This window comes from Schistocerca serialis, chromosome 3 (genome assembly GCF_023864345.2).
Source record: "Schistocerca serialis cubense isolate TAMUIC-IGC-003099 chromosome 3, iqSchSeri2.2, whole genome shotgun sequence".
Lineage (NCBI taxonomy): Eukaryota > Metazoa > Arthropoda > Insecta > Orthoptera > Acrididae > Schistocerca > Schistocerca serialis.
In genome coordinates this window covers 124857204-124879280 of record NC_064640.1, presented here as the reverse complement: position 1 = coordinate 124879280, position 22077 = coordinate 124857204, and the positions used below count along the sequence as shown (strand labels likewise).

Here is a 22077-nt window from a genome sequence, read left to right as displayed (position 1 = left end):
GAATGTCGGAGTATTTCCACGCATACGATCGAGAGAAACTGGAAAATGGAAGGAAGGCTAAGTACACAATTCAGCTTGTACCTACAACAGAGAGCGTCATCTCATTTTTTGTTATTACCGAAAGCAGGAAAAACCACAGTGCTTCACGGACTGAGTTTATTTCATAGGTAGTAATTAACTTAGGCAAAGAGGGTTGGCGACACGTAGTCCGTAAACGTGACAGTTCATTAACTACGTAGCTTGCGGTGACGAATTGGCACAAGACTGCGACGCGACTATCAAAAAATGGTTCAAATGGCTCTGAGCATTATGGGACTTAACTTCTTCGGTCATCAGTCCCCTAGAACTTAGAACTACTTAAACCTAACTAACCTAAGGACATCACACACATCCATGCCCGAGGCAGGATTCGAACCTGCGACCGTAGCGGTCGCGAGGTCCCAGACTGTAGCGCCTAGAACTGCATGGCCACTGCGGCCGGCGACGCGACTATCGACCGCGTGTATTACGCAATGGTTATCGTTTTGATCTATTTGCCTTTAGTTGTGTATTGTGTACGGAACGTAACAAGTGGTTATACAGAGGAACCGATCTGAAACCGCCGCTACACGAGATCTAGTTCTGAATCGTTTTTAATGCAGATAAGGTAATAGCGGTAGATATTAATCGAGAAATTTGCGTTGTTCGTGTGTACGAGCCAATGAAAGAATTGATGATTTACATGAAGATGTAAATGTTTTGTGGGAAACGTAGGGTTGTTGACAGTAAAAAGCTAAGAGTGTTACCGAGAAAAGTGGCTGTCGTACTGGTGGAAAAGATTGATGCTCCGATAAGAGATAACAAGCGTTTCATGTTGACAACACCATTAAGGAAGGACGACTTGAAATAAACTTTGTCGGCCGGAGTGGCCGAGCGGTTCTAAGGGCTTCAGTCCGGACCGCGCGACTGCTACGGTTCCAGGTTCGAATCCTGCCTCGGGCGTGGATGTGTGTGATGTCCTTAGGTTAGTTCGGTTTAAGTAGTTCTAAGTTCTAGGGGACTGATGACCTCAGATGTTAAGTCCCATAGTGCTCAGAGCCATTTGAACCATTTTTTTTTTTAAATAAACTTTGACAACAGATCTACATCTACAAACATACTCCACAAGCCACCGTACGTACATGAATACAATAACAAGTGAAAAATGTATATAGAAACTGCTCACGCGCAACAAGTGCCAACAATGGAGATAGTTGGTTGGCTGATTCGGGGGAGGGGACCAAACAACGAGGTCATCGGTCCCTTCGGATTAGGAAAGGGCGGGGAAGAAGGTCGGCCGTGCCCTTTCAAAGTAACCGTCCCGGCATTTGCCTGAAGCGATTTAGGGAAATCACGGGAAACCTAAATCAGGATGGCCGGACGCGGGTTTGAACCGTCGTCCTCCCGAATGCGAATCAAGTGTGCTAACCACTGCGTCACCTCACGCGGTAATGGAGACAGTGATGTACTAAAAGCAATAACTAGTATGCAGGTGTATGTGTGTGTGTGTTTTAAGGATATTTCAAATACAAATAAAAGCTACCTAGATGTTACCCAGCTATTGCCTAATGGGCTACACAGCAAACTAACGCGCAGTTCGTCAAGAGACCCTGATGGGTGTTCTGCCATTCTAAATGAAAAGTTTTCTTATTGACGGAATTGCGAATTTTTTCACGGAAGTACAAATATTGTGTCTTACATGTGGAGAGGGCATCCTACGCCGACATCTGGGTAACGAGCAGAGTGACTAATGCCAAGAACGTGCTTAAATTATCGCATATCTATCTGCTTATTCCTGATGCACGAACTAGCTTTTATAAAGAATTTTCTTCATTTTTAATGTTGAAAAAATCATTTATATCAACGGGGCAAGCTGAAAAATTGAACCAGACAGGGATTCGAATCCGGGTCCCAGCTTACTAGGCAGATAAGCTCACCACTCCTCCACCCGGACAAAGTACTCACCACAAAAGCGCGGTTACCTTGGCACGCCTCCCGTAAAACCCAAATTCTCAACTCATACCACACACTACTGATGTATATGAAGATGGTATTTGTTCTTTCGGACAAGTCCAAAAGAACAGGGAACATCATATAGGTAGGCTAATCAGCCAATGATCTTCTGCAGTGCGGAAGCACTCACATTGCCCGAACTCTTACGGGACTCGGTAAGATTGGCTGCCACGAGTAATGAGTGTAATGGGCAGGGGCACTACAAATGTAGTGTGTGTGGACAGTAAGTTGCGAATGTGGTTCTCACGGGGAGCGTGCCAGAGATAAGTTCCTGCAGTCGCACTATCCTATGTGCCCTCGGTGGCTCAGACGGATAGAGCGTCTGCCACGTAAGCAGGAGATCCCGGGTTCGAGTTCCGGTCGGGGCACACATTAACAACTGTCCCAGTGGATATTTATCAACGCCTATTGTTGTGGACTGGCAAGACAGCCAATCCACTGGGAGGAAGCCCCGAAAGGCACGCGTTTAAGCTCACGCAGGCTGGCGTGAGGTCTGGAACAGTTAAAGGAGTTGAGTCTAGTAAAAAAAGTACGTAGCTTCTGGAATACTTAACTTTAATCCATAATTGGTAAACATCGCTCGTGACGGTACATGTTTTACAGCAACAATAGTGACTGGTAATGGCGCCTTGGTAGGTCGTAGCAAATGACGTAGCTGAAGGCTATGCTATCGTCTCGGCAAATGAGAGCGTAATTTGTCAGTGAACCATCGCTAGCTAAGTCGGCTGTACAACTGGGGCGAGTGCTAGGAAGTCTCTCTAGACCTGCCGTGTGGCGGCGCTCGGTCTGCAATCACTGATAGTGGCGACACGCGGGTCCGACGTATACTATCGGACCGCGGCCGATTTAAAGGCTACCACCTAGCAAGTGTGGTGTCTGGCGGTGACACCACACCTATAAGCAGCTAAAGGCCTGGATTTAATTTTAATTTCGCTACTGATCTAGTGCGTCTGCTCTTTAGCGTTTATTACGAACGGCATCTCACCGATTCCCGGAAGAGTCCACTTGGTGTGCATCTGTAATAATTACATATAGTCATGTCCGAAGGGTGAAGTCCAATTTGATCCTGCAGCCATTATCACTCAAGACACATACGAATTTGCGATATGCCACGAATAATAAGGCTAATGAGCAGGAGCACTACATCAGTATTTTGTGGTATAAGTTGAGAATTTGGGTTTCACTGGAGGCGTGCGAGGGTAACCCGACCCGGGGGTGGGGGATACTGAGTCCGGATGGTGTAGTGGTCAGCGCATCTGCTCAGTGAGTATAAGACCCGGGTTCGAGTCTCTAACGAACACAAATTTTCATTTTTTCCCATTGATGTAAATTCATACCCACTGGCACCTAATGTCTTTAATTACCTTGTGTTATGAGTAATATTATAAATAACTCGTGCAAAACGACACAATTTGTAAATACGTCACAAAAAGCAAAGAGCGTGAGACAAGTATTTTCGGCTGTCAATGGTCTATGGGCTACACGGCGTGTTAGTCGGCAACGTCGTAAGCCATAATGTTATCGCAGGCCTGCAACTCGATAATAACGCCAGCCATGAAGCTGACAGATTCTTCACGCTCGGTAACATATAGACGAATGCTCGTAGCTAGTTGTTCAAAAAGAAAAAAGGTCGAGCACGCAGTTCGCTTGCGGCTGCAAAGCACTGATTGATGAGTAAGGTCAGCGAAGACAGCCGAGGCTCGTATGAAATGGCTGGCGCACAAGGAATGAACAAATGAACTGCTAGCGGACGGGTCGTGCTTCAAGAACAGGGAATCTTGTAGACCATAGACACGGCAGCATCGCGCTAAATTTCGCCGTGGGCAGGAAATAACGGCAAAGAGGGGAAACAAGAAAATTTTGCGAAGGGACACGCGTAACAAAAAAATGGTTCAAATGGCTCTGAGCACTATGCGACTTAACATCTGAGGTCATCAGTCCCCTAGAACTTAGAACTACTTAAACCTAACTAACCTAAGGACATCACACTCATCCATGCCCGAGGGAGGATTCGAATCTGCGACCGTAGCGGTCACGCGGTTCCAGACTGAAGCGCCTAGAACCGCTCGGCCACGCCGGCCGGCATATGCGTAACAGTTAATAGTGCTGCTGTACGTGACTCTTTAGCAAACACGCGCTATTCTTTCTGTGTTGGTAATAACGATAAACTGCTGAATTTTAAATATTTGAATGAGTTTATTAAATCAAATTCCAAAAAGCGTCCGTGTATGTAGCAACAGACAACCATGAACATCCGCAGTTGGACCGCGACAAAGAGAAACAGTGAGTGAACCAAATCGCCTTACAGTTTTTGGATGTCTATTAGAACATTTTCATCATGCGCCTAAGAAAGTAGTTAGCCAGATTCAAATATGTACATACAAATGTAATAGACGTATGAAGTTGTGTTAGTTCTTATACCGGGTAATCAAAAACAGTTTGGGAAGCTTGTAAAAGTGTTGCAGGGTAGGTTATGCTGAGAAATAACAGTTAAGAAAAAAAATCAATAAGTTGCGCCGTCTTTCTTCAATTTAGTCTCAATCCATATTCTCTACCCATTAGACTGTTTATTCCATTCGGCAGATCCTGTAACTCTTCTTCAGTTTCACAGGCGATAGCAATCTCGTCACCGAATCCTACAGCTGATATCCTTTCACCCTAAATTTTAAACTTGCACCCGTCAGATCACTCACTGAAAAGTTTACACGTGGGTTACCGTTTTGTGTGAAATTCGAATGTCGTTTTAAGCGAAATTTGAACGTAACCTTCTTCAAATATACAAGGAATTCCCGAGAGTAAAGTCACAGTTAAATAGCATAACGATCTCTTGAACCTTCCAAAGCAAAAGGCATGTTGTATCATAAGACGTAAGGCTGCCACTGTGTCAGTAAAAGTTTCTAATTGGCACTCTTGGATCGCAAAGTCTAGACTTAAAATAAAATGCCTACTTTTGCTAACTGGCAGTTAGGATGATACTGAATAGACCCTGCGATCCCACACTGCTGAGAAAAGAACTGTTAAGTCTTTTCAGTTGACTGAGGATCGCACCCCGAACGTATGGTTTCGAGGTCTGATAAACTACTCGCCAAGCTACAAAGGCTCGTATAACGATTTTAGCACTGCTCATGACGTAAGTTATAGCCGCATTTCTTTGACTAACTCTCCTGGTTTGGTCTTTACTTTGAAGATTCGTCTTTTTCTGCAGTGAAGCTCAGTCGTAAAATTAATAACGGTGGGCAAGCCGCACCGTATCGAAGATCAATTACAACTCTTGAGAAATTGGAGGTGTATCGTTGTTTCCTAGTCATTCAAAATTTTATTTGTCGGTGTATGGCGACCTTAGATAGACTGAAAAAAAAAACGTAAGAACAGACGAATCTAATCTTCATAACAAACTGGAGTAAGTTCTTAAACTCTGGGACGTTTTTTGTCCAGCAGACCGTGTTCAGGGAAAGGCGAATAACCAGGTATTGCTTTATTTCTGCTTGCAACAGATTCCTGCATGCGTCGTGTTATTGTTCAGCAGGATGCTTAGCAAATCAAGATGATTCTAAAAGCTAAGACGATCAAAGTAAAGTTGTACACAATTGTGTTTGGTCGGCACACAAGCGTTACAGAAACACATATCAGGCTCCATAATGGATAATTTCCATATTGATTTTTCAATCTTAGTTTTCCAGTAGCAGACTCTTCACATAACGTCGATCTCAATTACGTGAAGACGTAGCTCAGAATTTACAAAAATTAGTTTAACAGTGCTCCAGTAACATAATACTCCACGTATTGCTCAGACACTAATTACATCGGAATTATCACACACAGAGAAGCGCCTAGATTTCTGTTTTCGAATTTGCCCCTGGGTGGTGGAGGGTGGGAATGTTACCGGTAGCAAATGATTTTCCCCATGCATCATGCGGTAGCTTGCGGGGTATGGGTATAAACGTAGATTATAAAACGGTATCTATAGCTCGGCTGTTTCTCGGTCCTACTTCTGTATATTACTTTTGCACAATCTCACTTGGTGTCTCTTAGGAGTACCTCGAACCCACATACTTCACGACAGCGGTATCTCGACAGTTGTCGCAATGATTAATCTATAGTAGCCAATCAATGATTTTTTTAACTTATTGCATCAAGTGCTCGGTCAGCTAGTCAAAAGCAATACTGCTTGTGAAGTTGGCAGCCACCAGATAAATCCGGTCGTCTGTAATGCAAGCACATATTACAAGTAATAGGTTATTACTATTTAAAAGACTCCTGCCATCTCCTGAGTCCCCATAGTCCACGTCTAATTTTACAAGCGTATCGGCTGCAGTAAATATGTGCATATTTTGACGACTGATTTACAGCTTGGGCCGTCTTTTTTCCTGTTTGACAGTCTCACCCGTACAGACGCAGTTAGCCTACGAGGCGTACATATTTAGAGCGGCCGTCATACATCATGCATTGCCGTACGCTTTGACGAGGAGGAACGAATCACCAGCATGGCAGATATTAATGAAGCCTCTGAAGTTGTATTAACTAGATTATAATTTCATTGAAAAAAAAAGTGATCTTCCGGCGACCACAGCTGAACCATTAAGCGGGAATTAAGTGTTGTAAGAGACAAGAACACCTCTCTTGTTTGAAAGAGATGAACACGAGTCACTGCATGAAGTTGGTAGGAAGATTTTCATATAGTGTCTATGGTTATTAGACGTGCGTAGTACTGTATATAATGATGCTTAGACAGTAGAGGTCAAAATATTTGCTACCTAGAAGTCATGGCCAGTGTGGATGTACTTAACAACTTCTAAATTGATCGCAAATGAGAGAAGGATCATTCTACATCTACATCTACATTTATACTCCGCAAGCCACCCAACGGTGTGTGGCGGAGGGCACTTTACGTGCCACTACCATTACCTCCCTTTCCTGTTCCAGTCGCGTATGGTTCGCGGGAAGAACGACTGCCGGAAAGCCTCCGTGCACCCTCGAATCTCTCTAATTTTACATTCGTGATCTCCTCGGGAGGTGTAAGTAGGGGGAAGCAATATATTCGATACCTCATCGAGAAACTCACCCTCTCGAAACCTGGTCAGCAAGCTACACCGCGATGCAGAGTCTGCCACTCGAGTTTGCTAAACATCTCCGTAACGCTATCACGCTTACCAAATAACCCTGTGACGAAACACGCCGCTCTTCTTTGGATCTTCTCTATCTCCTATGTCAAACCGACCTGGTACGGATCCCACACTGATGAGCAATAGTCAAGTATAGGTCGAACGAGTGTTTTGTAAGCCACCTCCTTTGTTGATGGACTACATTTTCTAAGGACTCTCCCAATGAATCTCAACCTGGCACCCGCCTTACCAACAATTAAATTTATATGATCATTCCACTTCAAATCGTTCCGTACGCATACTCCCAGATATTTTACGGAAGTAACTGCTACCAGTGTTTGTTCCGCTATCATATAATCATGCAATAAAGGATCCTTCTTTCTATGTATTCGCAATACATTACATTTGTCTATGTTAAGCGTCAGTTGCCACTCCCTGCACCAAGTGCCTATCCGCTGAGATCGTCCTGCATTTCGCAGCAATTTTCTAATGCTGCAACTTCTCTGTATACTACAGCACGTATTAGACGAGGACGGATAAGGGGAATGGACGTTGCGTTTCTTCTTTCATTCTGTGAAGGAACACTACATTTGTAGTGTCCTGCTTGACCAAGAGCATTTAATGATTGTGGTAGGGAAGGCGCACGGTCGACTTCGGTTTATTGGGAGAATTTTAGGAAAGTGTGGTTCATCTGTAAAGGAGACTGCATATAGGACGCTTGTTCCGGCCTATTCTTGAGTACTGCTTGAGTGTTTGGGATCCGTACCAGGTCTGATTGAAGAAAGACATCGAAGCAATTCAGAGGAGGGCTGCTAGATTTGTTACCGGCAGGTTCGAACAACGCGTGTTACGGAGATGCTTCAAGAACTCAAATGGGAATACCTGGAGAGAGCGCGGCGTTCTTTCCGGGAAACACTACTGAGAAAATTTAGGGAATCGGCATCCGAAGCTGACTGCAGAACGATCGTACAGCCGCCAGCATACATTCTGCGTAAGACCCACGAAGATACGAGATATTAGGGCTCATACGGAGGCATACAGACGGTCGTATTTCTCTTGCTCTGTCTGCGAGTGGAACTGGAAAGACAACTAGTAGTGGTACAGGGTGCTCTCCGCCACGAGCCGTACGGTGGCTTGCAGAGTATGTATGTAGATATAGGTTGCAGGGTTAGGTTTCTAGTTTCGCTAAATATCTTAAGATGAATGCCAGGAAGTTTTTCCCCTTAGGACATGGCCGATTCCTCCCCAATGCGACTTGGTACTTCAGGACGTTAAACCGTAATATTCCGTCGTTCCGAAGGTGAGTGCAGTGTCTCATCCACTGCGAGATTTGTCTCGTTGCAAAGGGCAGTAGATCTTCTTCCTGGGATTCTAGTAACTCACGGTGAATAGATAAGTAAACGAATTGTTAACAAACAACAAAGAAAAGGTTTAAAGTAGTTCTAGCCAAACGTGACCGCAAATAACCATTTCTAACGCCTTGGACGTCGACCATTTACTTAAGAGACAGAGCCTATATTTAGAGCTGCAGTCATAGATCATGCATAACCGTTCCTTTGAGCTAAACAGAAGAATCGTCTTCACGATAGTTATTAATGAATCGTTTCAGAAATCCGTAATTACAACGGCAGAAGCATCCTTTTTCCCCCATTTGTTATTCGACTCCGAACCACATGCAGCACTAATGAATATACCTCTTTACGTTACTATACCCAACATCTCATGCTCAGAAGTCTGCGTATGATCAATTCGTAATGAAAAGAATTAGTGCATCTACATCTACATGGATACTCTGCAAATCACATTCAAGTGTCTGGCAAAGGGTTCATCGAACCACCTTCACAATTCTCTGTTATTCCAATCTCGTACCGCGCGGAAAGAATGAACACCTATATCTTTCCGTACGAGCTTTGATTTTCCTTAGTTTATCTTGGTGATCATTCCTCCCTATGTAGGTCGGTGCCAACAAAATACACTCCTGGAAATGGAAAAAAGAACACATTGACACCGGTGTGTCAGACCCACCATACTTGCTCCGGACACTGCGAGAGGGCTGTACAAGCAATGATCACACGCACGGCACAGCGGACACACCAGGAACCGCGGTGTTGGCCGTCGAATGGCGCTAGCTGCGCAGCATTTGTGCACCGCCGCCGTCAGTGTCAGCCAGTTTGCCGTGGCATACGGAGCTCCATCGCAGTCTTTAACACTGGTAGCATGCCGCGACAGCGTGGACGTGAACCGTATATGCAGTTGACGGACTTTGAGCGAGGGCGTATAGTGCGCATGCGGGAGGCCGAGTGGACGTACCGCCGAATTGCTCAACACGTGGGGCGTGAGGTCTCCACAGTACATCGATGTTGTCGCCAGTGGTCGGCGGAAGGTGCACGTGCCCGTCGACCTGGGACCGGACCGCAGCGACGCACGGATGCACGCCAAGACCGTAGGATCCTACGCAGTGCCGTAGGGGACCGCACCGCCACTTCCCAGCAAATTAGGGACACTGTTGCTCCTGGGGTATCGGCGAGGACCATTCGCAACCGTCTCCATGAAGCTGGGCTACGGTCCCGCACACCGTTAGGCCGTCTTCCGCTCACGCCCCAACATCGTGCAGCCCGCCTCCAGTGGTGTCGCGACAGGCGTGAATGGAGGGACGAATGGAGACGTGTCGTCTTCAGCGATGAGCGTCGCTTCTGCCTTGGTGCCAATGATGGTCGTATGCGTGTTTGGCGCCGTGCAGGTGAGCGCCACAATCAGGACTGTATTCGACCGAGGCACACAGGGCCAACACCCGGCATCATGGTGTGGGGAGCGATCTCCTACACCGGCCGTACACCACTGGTGATCGTCGAGGGGACACTGAATAGTGCACGGTACATCCAAACCGTCATCGAACCCGTCGTTCTACCATTCCTAGACCGGCAAGGGAACTTGCTGTTCCAACAGGACAATGCACGTCCGCATGTATCCCGTGCCACCCAACGTGCTCTAGAAGGTGTAAGTCAACTACCCTGGCCAGCAAGATCTCCGGATCTGTCCCCCATTGAGCATGTTTGGGACTGGATGAAGCGTCGTCTCACACGGTCTGCACGTCCAGCACGAACGCTGGTCCAACTGAGGCGCCAGGTGGAAATGGCATGGCAAGCCGTTCCACAGGACTACATCCAGCATCTCTACGATCGTCTCCATGGGAGAATAGCAGCCTGCATTGCTGCGAAAGGTGGATATACACTGTACTAGTGCCGACATTGTGCATGCTCTGTTGCCTGTGTCTATGTGCCTGTGGTTCTGTCAGTGTGATCATGTGATGTATCTGACCCCAGGAATGTGTCAATAAAGTTTCCCCTTCCTGGGACAATGAATTCACGGTGTTCTTATTTCAATTTCCAGGAGTGTATTTTCGCATTCGGAGGAGAAAGTTGGTGATTGTAATTTCGTGAGAAGCTTCCGCCGCAACGAAAAACGCCTTTCTTTTCATGATGTCCACTTCAAATCCTGTATCATTTCTGTGACACTCTCTCCCATATTTCGCGATAATACAAAACGTGTTGCCTTTCTTTGAACTTTTTCGATGTACTCCGTCAGTCCTATCTGGTAAAGATCCCACACCGCGCTGCAGTATTCTAACAGAGGACGGACAAGCGTAGTGTAGGCAGTCTCTTTAGTAGGTCTGTTACATTTTCTAAGTGTCCTGCCAATAAAATGCAGTCTTTGCTTAGCCTTCCCCACAACATTTTCTATGTGTTCCTTCCAATTTAAGTTGTTCATAATTGTAATACCTAGGTATTTAGTTGAATTTACGGCTTTCAGATTAGACTGATTTATCGTGTAACCGAAGTTTAACGAGTTCCTTTTAGCACTCATGTGGATGACCTCACACTTTTCACTATTTAGGGTCAACTGCCACTTTTCGCACCATTCAGATATCTTTTCTAAATCGTTTTGCAGTTTGTTTTGATCTTCTGATGACTTTATTAGTCGATAAACGCCAGCGTCGTCTGCAAACAACCGAAGACGGCTGCTCAATTTGTCTCCAAAATCGTTTATATAGATAAGGAACAGCAAATGCCCTGTAACACTACAATGGGGAACGCCAGAAATCACTTCTGTTTTACTCGATGACTTTCCGTCAATTAATACGAACTGTGACCTCTCTGACGGGAAACCACAAATCCAGTCACATAACTGAGACGATATTCCACAAGCACGCAATTTCACTACGAGCCGCTTGTGTGGTACAGTGTCAAAAGCCTTCCGGAAATCCAGAAATACGGAATTGATCTGAAATCCCTTGTCAATAGCACTCAACACGTCATGTGAATAAAGAGCTAGTTGTGTTTCACAGGAACGATGTTTGCTAAAAAAAAGTTGACGATTCGTAGCTCTTCCCTTGGCGTACTTCCCTTAGACTGTGAGAGAGTGCTCGCCGATATTACTGTCGTACAAAGGAAGCGTTTGGTTATACGAGGTGCATTCAAGTTCTAAGGCCTCCGATTTTTTTTCTCCGGACTGGAAAGAGATAGAAACATGCGCATTGTTTTAAAATGAGGCCGCGTTCATTGTCAATACGTCCCAGAGATGGCAGCACCGTACGGCAGATGGAATTTTACCGCCGGCAGCGAGAATGAGAACTGTTTTAAATACTTAAAATGGCGACGTTTTCCTTACTTGAACAGCGTGCAATCATTCGTTTTCTGAATTTGCGTGGTGTGAAACCAATTGAAATTCATCGACAGTTGAAGGAGACATGGTGATGGAGTTATGGATGTGTCGAAAGTGCGTTCGTGGGTGCGACAGTTTAATGAAGGCAGAACATCGTGTGACAACAAACCGAAACGACCTCGGGCTCGCACAAGCCGGTCTGATGACATGATCGAGAAAGTGGAGAGAATTGTTTTGGGGGATCGCCGAATGGCTGTTGAACAGATCGCCTCCAGAGTTGGCATTTCTGTGGGTTCTGTGCACACAATCATGCATGACGACCTGAAAATGCGAAAAGTGTCATCCAGGTGGGTGCCACGAATGCTGACGGACGACCACACGGCTGCCCGAGTGGCATGTTGCCAAGCAATGTTGACGCGCAACGACAGCATGAATGGGACTTTCTTTTCGTCGGTTGTGACAACGGATGAGACGTGGATGCCATTTTTCAATCCAGAAACAAAGCGCCAGTCGGCTCAATGGAAGCACACAGATTCACCGCCACCAAAAAAATTTCGGGTAACCGCCAGTGCTGAAAAAATGATGGTGTCCATGTTCTGGGACAGCGAGGTCGTAATCCTTACCCATTGCGTTCCAAAGGGCACTACGGTAACAGGTGCATCCTACGAAAATATTTTGAAGAACAAATTCCTTCCTGCACTGCATCAAAAACGTCCGGGAAGGGCTACGCGTGTGCTGTTTCACCAAGACAACGCACCCGCACATCGAGCTAACGTTACGCAACAGTTTCTTCGTGATAACAACTTTGAAGTGATTCCTCATGCTCCCTACTCACCTGACCTGGCTCCTAGTGACTTTTGGCTTTTTCCAACAATGAAGACACTCTCCGTGGCCGCACATTCACCAGCCGTGCTGCTATTGCCTCAGCGATTTTCCAGTGGTCAAAACAGACTCCTAAAAAAGCCTTCGCCGCTGCCATGGAATCATGGCGGCAGCGTTGTGAAAAATGTGTACGTTTGCAGGGCGATTACGTCGAGAAGTAACGCCAGTTTCATCGATTTCGGGTGAGCAGTTAATTAGAAAAAAAATCGGAGGCCTTAGAACTTGAATGCACCTCGTATACTCGCCTCTATCCCCGACTGCAGCAAGCTCAGCTTCCGATGATGCCTCAATCGGTAAGTCCTTTCACGAAGCTTGTCAACAGCCAAGCAAAATGACCTCGCGTCGATGGGAGGTTGAACGCGCATAAAAAAACGGAACTCCACACCATTTAGCGGCGGACATGCAAATTTGCAGAAAAAGGACTATTACGAAGACAAAGTTCGATCGCCTGCTGGGTCCAGGCTACCGAGCACGCAATTTGACGGAAAAAAAGTGGAATGTCTGGAAGCTCAAGTGCAACTCCGTATCTAGTTTCACACACAAGGGCTGCTGTGCATAAAGGCACTGTCGGACAAACATGTGAGCAGGTATTTACATTTCACTCAGCAACACGATATTGCTTAGAGGTAATAACTGATGAATCGTACAAAAAAATCCACTCTACGGAATTCATGCAAATGGCGGTTCAATTCCACGTCCGATAACCAAGATTTAGGTTTCCTGTGGTTTCTCTAACTCTCTTAACAGGGTGGTTTCTTCAAAAAAGACATGGCTGATTTCTTTCACAGTTCTTCCCCAGCCGGCCGGTGTGGCCGTGCGGTTCTAGGCGCTTCAGTCTGTAACCGCGTGACCGCTACGGTCGCAGGTTCGAATCGTCACTCGGGCATGGATGTGTGTGATGTCCTTAGGTTAGTTAGGTTTAAGTAGTTCTAAGTTATAGGAGACTGATGACCTCAGAAGTTAAGTCCCATAGTGCTCAGAGCCATTTGAGCCATATTGCGATTTCTGACACAATAACGTTGAAATACCACAGCAGCATGCCCACTACTTAACATTGTCTGCTCACAATTGACTGGCCGAATGCACATCTCCTGCTGTTCAAAGTTGTTAGCTACATCTGTCACCGTAGTTACAGTGTTCATTGCGCTTGTATGCCTGGAACAAACTCAGTCCGGGACAATGTATACTCCGCTTGGTCCTATTTACTTTCAGTCCTCTCATTTTAGCACCGTGCACTAAGCAGTAAGGTCGTCTTGAATTTCTGACAGAGATTCTGCTATTAGATCGTGTACATGCAGCTTCTGTGAAACAGTTTATGATCTGTCTGAAGAGATTTCTCTCTTTCGATAATGACACACGAAGCTGACGAAATGCGGAAACCATAACGATCATTCTTTTACAAAAATGTATAAGAACAGACACCATTTTGATCCACCAGCCTCTGTGAATTAAGACACAGTAATTGACTGCGAATGGGTTTTCATTTAAATCACTGGGGAATACTGAAAACTTGTGCCGGTCTGGGATTCGAACCCGGTCCTCCTGCTTACTAGGCAGATGCGCTGAACACTATGCCATCCGGACACAGTGTTCATCGCAACTGCACGGACTACCTAGCACGTCTCCCGCCATACCCAAATTCTCAAGACACTGTTTTGATCCAGTAGCCACTAAGAATTGCCAACAGCTTCGCCACAGTGGTAACACCGATCCCTGTGAGATCACCGAAGTGAAGCGCTGTCGGGCTGGGCTAAAACTCGAATGGGTGACCATCCAATCTGCCGAGCGCTGTTGGCAAGCGGGGTGCTTGTGAGACAAACTGAGGAGCTCCTTGATTGAAAAGTAGAGGCTCCGGTCTCGTACACTGACATATGGCCGAGAGTGCTGACCACATGCCCCTCCATATCTGCTTCCAGTGACGCCTGTGGTCTGAGGATGACACGGTGGCCGGTCGGTTCCGTTGGGTCTTCATGGCCTGTTCGGGTGAAGTTTAGTTTAGTTTTAGCCACTAAGACACAAAGGACTTTCAGACATTGGCTGCGAGTGGGCGTTGATTTAAATCAACGGGGAGAGTTGAAAATTTGTGCCGGACTGAGATTCGAACCCGGACCTCCTGCTTACTAGGAGCATGCTTTGACCACTTCGCTGCCAATGTTTGTAATTCCTTTGTGTCTTAATTCATAGTAGTGGCTGGACCATAATGGTGTCTGTTCTTTTGGACATGCAATGTGTCCGAATGGTGCAGTGGTCAGCGCATCTGTCTACTAAGCAGGAAGTCCGGGTCTCAATCCCAGTCTGACACAAATTTTCAACCTTCCCCATTGATTTAAATCAATGCCTACTTGCAGCCAATGTCTGTAATTCCTTTGTGTAGTAATCAATATGATGTATTCAGAATGAGATTTTCACTCTGCAGCGGAGTGTGCGCTGATATGAAACTTCCTGCAGATTAAAATTAATCACTGATCGTTGGGAGGACACTTTGGCTGCTGTGTTGAGATACTTGTTAGCAGTACACTCGTTCTTCGTCAACGGCAAGCGATTTCTAAGGATGGGAGTTTTTAAAATACTGCGCCTTCGATGTTAAACCAATACATGAACAGCTTCCTAACTAAAAATGTGTGCTTTGCCTCGCACATCTGGTAACAAACACAATTTTGTATCAAACTTCCTGGCAGAGTAAAACTGTGTGCCGGACCGAGACTCGAACTCGGGACCTTTGCCTTTCGCGGGCAAGTGCTCTACCGACTGAGTTACCCAAGAACGACTCACGCCCCGTCCTCACAGCTTGACTTCCGCCAGTACCTCGTCTCCTACTTTCCAAACTTCACAGAAGCTCTCGTACGAACCTTGCTGAACTAGCACTCCTGGAAGAAAGGATATTAGGGAGACATGGCTTAGCCACAGCCTGGAGGATGTTTCCAGAATGACGTATTTAATATGACGTATTTTAATAAGATTTAATTTCTGTTGCGCAAAATAGGTATCACAGACCCTGGTAAACAGTATACGTGCAGGAAAGATAGTAGTTGGGTTGATTTGGGGGAGGAGACCAAACTGCGAGGTCATCGGTCTCATCGGATTAGGGAAGGAAGTCGGCCGTGCCCTTTCAAAGGAACCATCCCAGCATTTGCCTAAAGCGATTTCGGGAAATCACGGAAAACCCAGATCGGGATGGCCGGACGCGTGATTGAACCGTCGTCCTTCCGAATGCGAGTCCAGTGTGCTAACCACTGCGCCGCCTCGCTCGGTGAACAAAGTAGTGCTGGAGGAAAACCTGAGCGGCGGTGAAAACGGCGTGAGAAATTAATAGCCGGCGACGACAGAAGGCAGAAGCTGGCGAGCCGCCACGCGCCGGCGGGCAGAATGGACGCTTTCGTCAGCGCCTTCCGGCAGGCGTCACTCCGATCGGCCTGTGTAAATGAGCGGACAGCGGCGTTCTGTGCGCCGCCGATAACCTGTCACACAACGCCCGCAATCGGAATGCGCGGATCACAATACGTGGCCGTCGGCCGGACGCCGTCTTGCGGCGACTTCATTAGCCGCCGGCCGCCGCCACAAAAAGTGCCGCATTTTATCCATTTACTCGGGCCAGCGCTCCCCTTCATTTCGGAAAGGGCGCTGCTGACCGGCACAATGAACATGTAAATCAGGAAGAGAATGGTCCGCCACCGCGTGTGAAGCGTCGTTCCCCGTGGCTGCGCGGCGCGCCCGACAGCCGCGCGGCAAATTGGGGCACCCGCACAATGGTTATGGCACTATACGTCCGAATGAACAGCGCGGAAAGGCCTCCTTGTTCGGTCAGTTCCGACACGGGATAATTCGGAAGAATCTGTTGTTGCTGGTAAGCGGAGAATATTCCTGGCCACTGCACAGGTTACAAGTCAATAAACGTTTGTGGATTTGATAATATGTACAGTTCGAATAAAAAAAGACAACCGTTTAGAAGTGTTTCCCATTTACAACAGAGTTAAAATTTCTACCATTCTTACAAGGGAACTCCCCATTGTACCCCCCTCCCATTTAATGGTAAGTTGCCCCATTGGATAGCCCGTCAAAAACTAAACACAAATCAGGCATGAAAACATGAAGAAGGTGTACTAAACTGTGGGAAAAAGGAGAAAAATGAAACAGTGACGATCCAAATTTAATAACTGTAGCGTCGTGGTTCTGTGGTCACGGTGTTGGGCACCGACATGCGAGAACCGGGTTCAAATCTCCCTCGTTCCTTTTTTTTTCACAAAATTACGAACTTTCCGTCCGGTCATTGACGTGTCCGTTCGCTGTATTTAAATTTCTGTCAGTGTCGCGGCGTAATATCACTTTGCAACAGCGACATGTAACGAAGGGATTTTCAGACGGAGGTTCGAGTCCTCCCTCGGGCATGGCTGTGTGTGTTTGTCCCTAGGATAATTTAGGTTAAGTAGTGTATAAGCTTACGGACTGATGACCTTAGCAGTTAAATCCCATAAAATTTCACACACATTTGAACATTTGAACTTTCAGGCGTACTTACTTTCTATTTGTTCTACACATGTACCACGTTATCCCTCTTCCGTTCCGTTTCGGAAGTTTCGACTCTTTATTTCCTTCGTAGTAACATAGTTCAACCCGTTTATTTTTTTGTTTTCATTTCTGTGAGAGGTCTATGCGACATCTCACCTGCTCTCACTATTCATCATAGAATACGAGTCAGGCGGCCGCTGTGGGTTGGTTCAAATGGCTCTGAGCACTATGGGACTTGACATCTACGGTCATCAGTCCTCTAGAACTTAGAACTACTTAAACCTAACTAACCTAAGGACAGCACACAACAAAAAATGGTTCAAATGGCTCTGAGCACTATGGGACTCAATTTCTGAGGCCATCAGTCGCCTAGAACTTAGAACTACTTAAACCTAACTAACCTAAGGACATCACACACATCCATGCCCGCGGCAGGATTCGAACCTGCGACCGTAGCGGCCGATCGGTTCCAGACTGTAGCGCACAGAACCGCACGGCCAGTCCGGCCGGCACAGCACACAACACCCATTCATCACGAGGCAGAGAAAATCCCTGACCCCGCCGGGAATCGAACCCGGGAACCCGGGCGTGGGCGGCCGCTGTGGCCGAGCGGTTCTAGGCACTTCAGCCCGGAACCGCGCGACTGCTACTGTCGCAGGTACGAATCCTGCCTCGGGCATGGATGTATGTGATGTCCTTAGGTTAGTTAGGTTTAAGTAGCTCTAAGTTCTAGGGGACTGATAACCTCAAATGTTAAGTCCAATAGCGCTCAGAGCCATTTGAAACAATACGAGTCATGTGGTAAGCATATATTACCGTCGCAAGTAAATGTGTTGAATAGTGACAGCAGGGGAGATGCCGCATAGGAATGAAAACGACAAATTAACGGGTGTGACCTATGTTACAACAAAGGAATTCAAGACTCAAAACTTGTAAAACGGAATGCAGGAGTCATAACATGTGGTACCTGTGTCGAACAAATAGGAGGTACTTACGTCTGGAGGTCCCTCCGTTACAAATCGCTGTTACAAACTGACATTACGCCAGGACACATACACAAATGGCGAACAGAAACGTGAATGATCAGCCGGAAAGTTTGTACTTTTGTGAGGGGGGAAAAAAAATAATGAGGGATCGAGTGAGATTTGAACCCGGCAGTCCAACAGCCTGACCAAACAAACACGACACGATGATCATCAACATTACTCAACACTGACAAATTCAGACCGTTAACTGCTTCAATTTTTCTTCTTTTTCTCGCAGTTCAGTACACCTTCTTCCTGTTTGCATGCCTGATTTGTGTTCAGCTTCTGACGAGATATCCGATAGGCCACCTTACCGCTAAATCTATGCGATGGGAAGTTTCCTTGTTAGACAATTTGCTTCCGAGAGACGGGCATTCATCGCTCAGTTCCAAGGTATGAAGACACCGAACCACAGCAGTGACATTTCGAGACTGACTAAACCGGTGTGCACTAGCAACTGACGTCAGAAGAGGAAATCGTCTGCACTAATTTTTACAATTCTTGATTTGTGTAGTGTTTAACTCTAGCCTATTAGTCAATTATTTCCAACCAGGGGATCCACGCGAAATCTTCGCACTTTTACAGTTTAAAGTAATGACAGTATTTGGGGTAAGTGTCGTCGATAGGATAAAGGTAGTTGTACTGATGTAGAAAATAAACATATTTAAAAATGAACCGAACGTCGTGAAATGGTTCAAATGGCTCTGAGCACTATGCGACTTAACTTCTGAGGTCATCAGTCGCCTAGAACTTAGAACTAATTAAACCTAACTAACCTAAGGACACCACACACAGCCATGCCCGAGGCAGGATTCGAACCTGCGACCGTAGCGGTCGCTCGGCTCCAGACTGTAGCGCCTAGAACCGCACAACGACGTGAAATAATCCTCATGAATTTTGTGATACATCCTTTGTACATACATTTCCTTGCATTATTGCTTTTAATTTCTAACTTTCGACCGTCATATTTACCTGTCGTTGAAGAGAAGTTCAGTGAGAAAGAGGAATATAAAATAGAAAGAAGAAAAGAAATGCGAAATTTATAGGTTCTAACATAGTGTTCGCTTCTTACCTGGTATATAACTGAGGCCACAATAGCAATTAACTGTAGTTTGAGATTTTAATTGCACTTCGTACTCTATATGCACGTTAGGCCGTAGTAGCAGTAGGCAAGCATATTTGTTTAGAAAAGTCAGCTTGTATGACAGGCAGAGATAATGGACTACTGTAATGATCACTGTTACTATCTATGACAGTGCTGTACACAAATTATCCAGTTAATAAGTACTTTAAAACAAATGAAACGATATTTGCAATCAGGTAATATGAAAACGGAGTCTCTTATTCGTTATTAATAAGTTAGCTTCGGACAATACAGATATGAAGCTGGGCATCCATGAAACCCTTTTCCAATGGTAGTTAAAAGTCCCTTATTTGTCAAAACTTTGCCGGCCGGGGTGGCCGAGCGGTTCTAGGCGCTACAGCCTGGAACCGCGCGACCGCTACGGTCTCAGGTTCGAATCCTGCCTCGGGCATGGATGTGTGTGATGTCCTTAGGTTCGTTAGGTTTAAGTAGTTCTAAGTTCTAGGGGACTGATGACCTCAGAAGTTAAGTCCATAGTGCTCAGAACCATTTGCTGAAATTTTCCACAGTTAGTTTGCTTAGGATAATTTAGGTTAAGTAGTGTGTAAGCTTAGGGACTGATGACCTTAGCAGTTCAGTCCCATAAGATTTCACACACATTTGAACATTTAGTTTGCTTAGGGCAAAATCGGTACTGAAGTGATTTCTTATTTTGTCTGTCGCCCTTTGCTTGCAACACATCTGTGTAACACAAAGTTAAGTATTGTATTTTCTCATTTTACAATAAAACTCATTAATACGATTTGTTTGAATGTTGACTAGCGATCCGAGAAAGCAGGTTTCCTAGACACCACAAATTTGACGACTTGGCGGCATTTAACAATTATATAACGCAGCTATTATATTCATGAAGAAACATGTATTACAGGGTACTGAAGATGCTTTACGAATGCTTACGGCACAAAACAAACAGCTATTATTTATCTGCATAGACGGACTACATCTTTTAGAGTATAGTAGCAACTAAGGAAGGACGGAAAGCATAACGAATTGGCGATTCTACTTCAAATTTTCTTGACGGCAATACGTTCTAGCGTTCAGACTTTTACACTCGAATACGATTCAGGTGCTCCGAATGAATAAACAAAACGGCACAGGCTGCCGAATAGAACAGCGGGGGTATTTACGAGCCGTCAGTAAAAACTGCGCCCTAATGCTCACTCTCCTCGCATTCTTCTTTCTCTTTTTGTGAAACTTTTTTTGGTGAGTGCTTCGGATTACAAAGAGTACGTGTTATTACAAGGATAAACGTTTCCTGAATGAGCCGCTGCCCGTAACCGTTTAGTAACTGACCCGATGCCTGATTCATTAATCACATGTAAATGTGAAACGTCTCTTTATACACTTGATAATAGTACGTCCGTATAATAACTCGTGTAATTAAAGCAGTGAAAGAAACTATTTGGTTTCTCCTTTTGGCGCGCAGTGAGACTGAGCCGAACCTAAGTGTCTCCCGCCGGGAAAGGGCGCGTTGATAGGCACATTATCTAGCCCGTTATCACCAGCGGCCAGCCACCACCGTGACCAATTTCACTCGCCTGCTCCTCAATGAATGACCGATAGCCGTGGCGCACGCTATTAAGCTCGAAACAAGGGGCGCTCGCTAAGCCTCCGCGGCCAACAATCGGCGAGTTTGCCAGGCGCACATTTCGCCAGTTCCTGCACTGGACCCACCACTGCACTCTCAAATCCGATCATTTCTCTTTCAGCCCTTCAAACGTGTAAAGGGGCATAAACAATGCATTCGGGCAACGATATCGCACCCCGGCAAGAAAAGTGACACAAGTCATAAAACGGCAATTTTTAATTTATGTCTGAAACATACGTGTGGAATTCCTCAACGCGCACGAATAGTATAATGGAATTTACTGCCGGCATACTTACTTGAAATTTAAAAGGAAGCTTATGCTATTTCAATATAAGTTTTATAGAATAGTCAAGTTTTCTCAAGTACTGCATTTTTGTGTCACTGTTCTCGCCGGGGTGCGATATGCTTCAACCTAGTGCATGGAAATAAATATTTTGTGACCAAACAGACAACCGAGGCAAAATCATACTTTACGAACTTTTTGAAGTTCAACATTATCATTAAAATTTCGTAGTTAAAGGCAGCAAAAAAGTTAAAAATATCATTCCCGCCAGAAGGTTTCATGATATAACCGCGTGAGATTGTCTATCCGAAAGAAAAACAGAGTTCAACCTTGTCATCTTTTCTTCTCGACTTTTTTTACTCAAAGTAAAATTTCGCCTTGAGACATGAAATAATCAAAGACATGAAATACTTAAACTGTAATCTTCTTATTAGAGACTTTTTATTAGCTCAGACGCAATAAATACATATATAGACGAGTGGTTTCGACAATTTTAATTGCCAACTTCAAATCATCTACATTTCAATAGTGGTACAAGTCCATTTTTGTTCATTCTGAGATAAAGAGTCCTAAAGATTAATGAGCGCTGAAAAATCTGCAGTTGAGATATCAGAAATATTCAAGAATATATACTTGAATATTTCTGGTATCTCAACTGCAGATATATACTGGAATATTTCTGATATCTCAACTGCAGATTTTTCAGCGTTCATTTAACTTTAGGGTTCTGTATCTCAGAATGAACAAAAATGGACTTGTACCGCTATTGAAATAAGCCCTTCATATATCAACCATTGTACATCTCCAAGAAGTGAGCCGGCCGGTGTGGCCGTGCGGTTCTAAGCCCTTCAGTT

General features: G+C 45.4%; 1 protein-coding gene and 1 non-coding gene across 2 annotated transcripts in view; one reads left to right on the top strand and one right to left on the bottom strand.

Moving 5' to 3' along the window:
* LOC126469815 (ephrin-B1) overlaps positions 1-22077 on the bottom strand; it is a 576130-nt gene that overhangs the window by 496829 nt on the left and 57224 nt on the right. The window lies entirely within an intron of this gene.
* Positions 2325-2399, top strand: Trnat-cgu (transfer RNA threonine (anticodon CGU)). The gene has a single exon. It is a non-coding gene; the product is annotated as a tRNA-Thr (tRNA).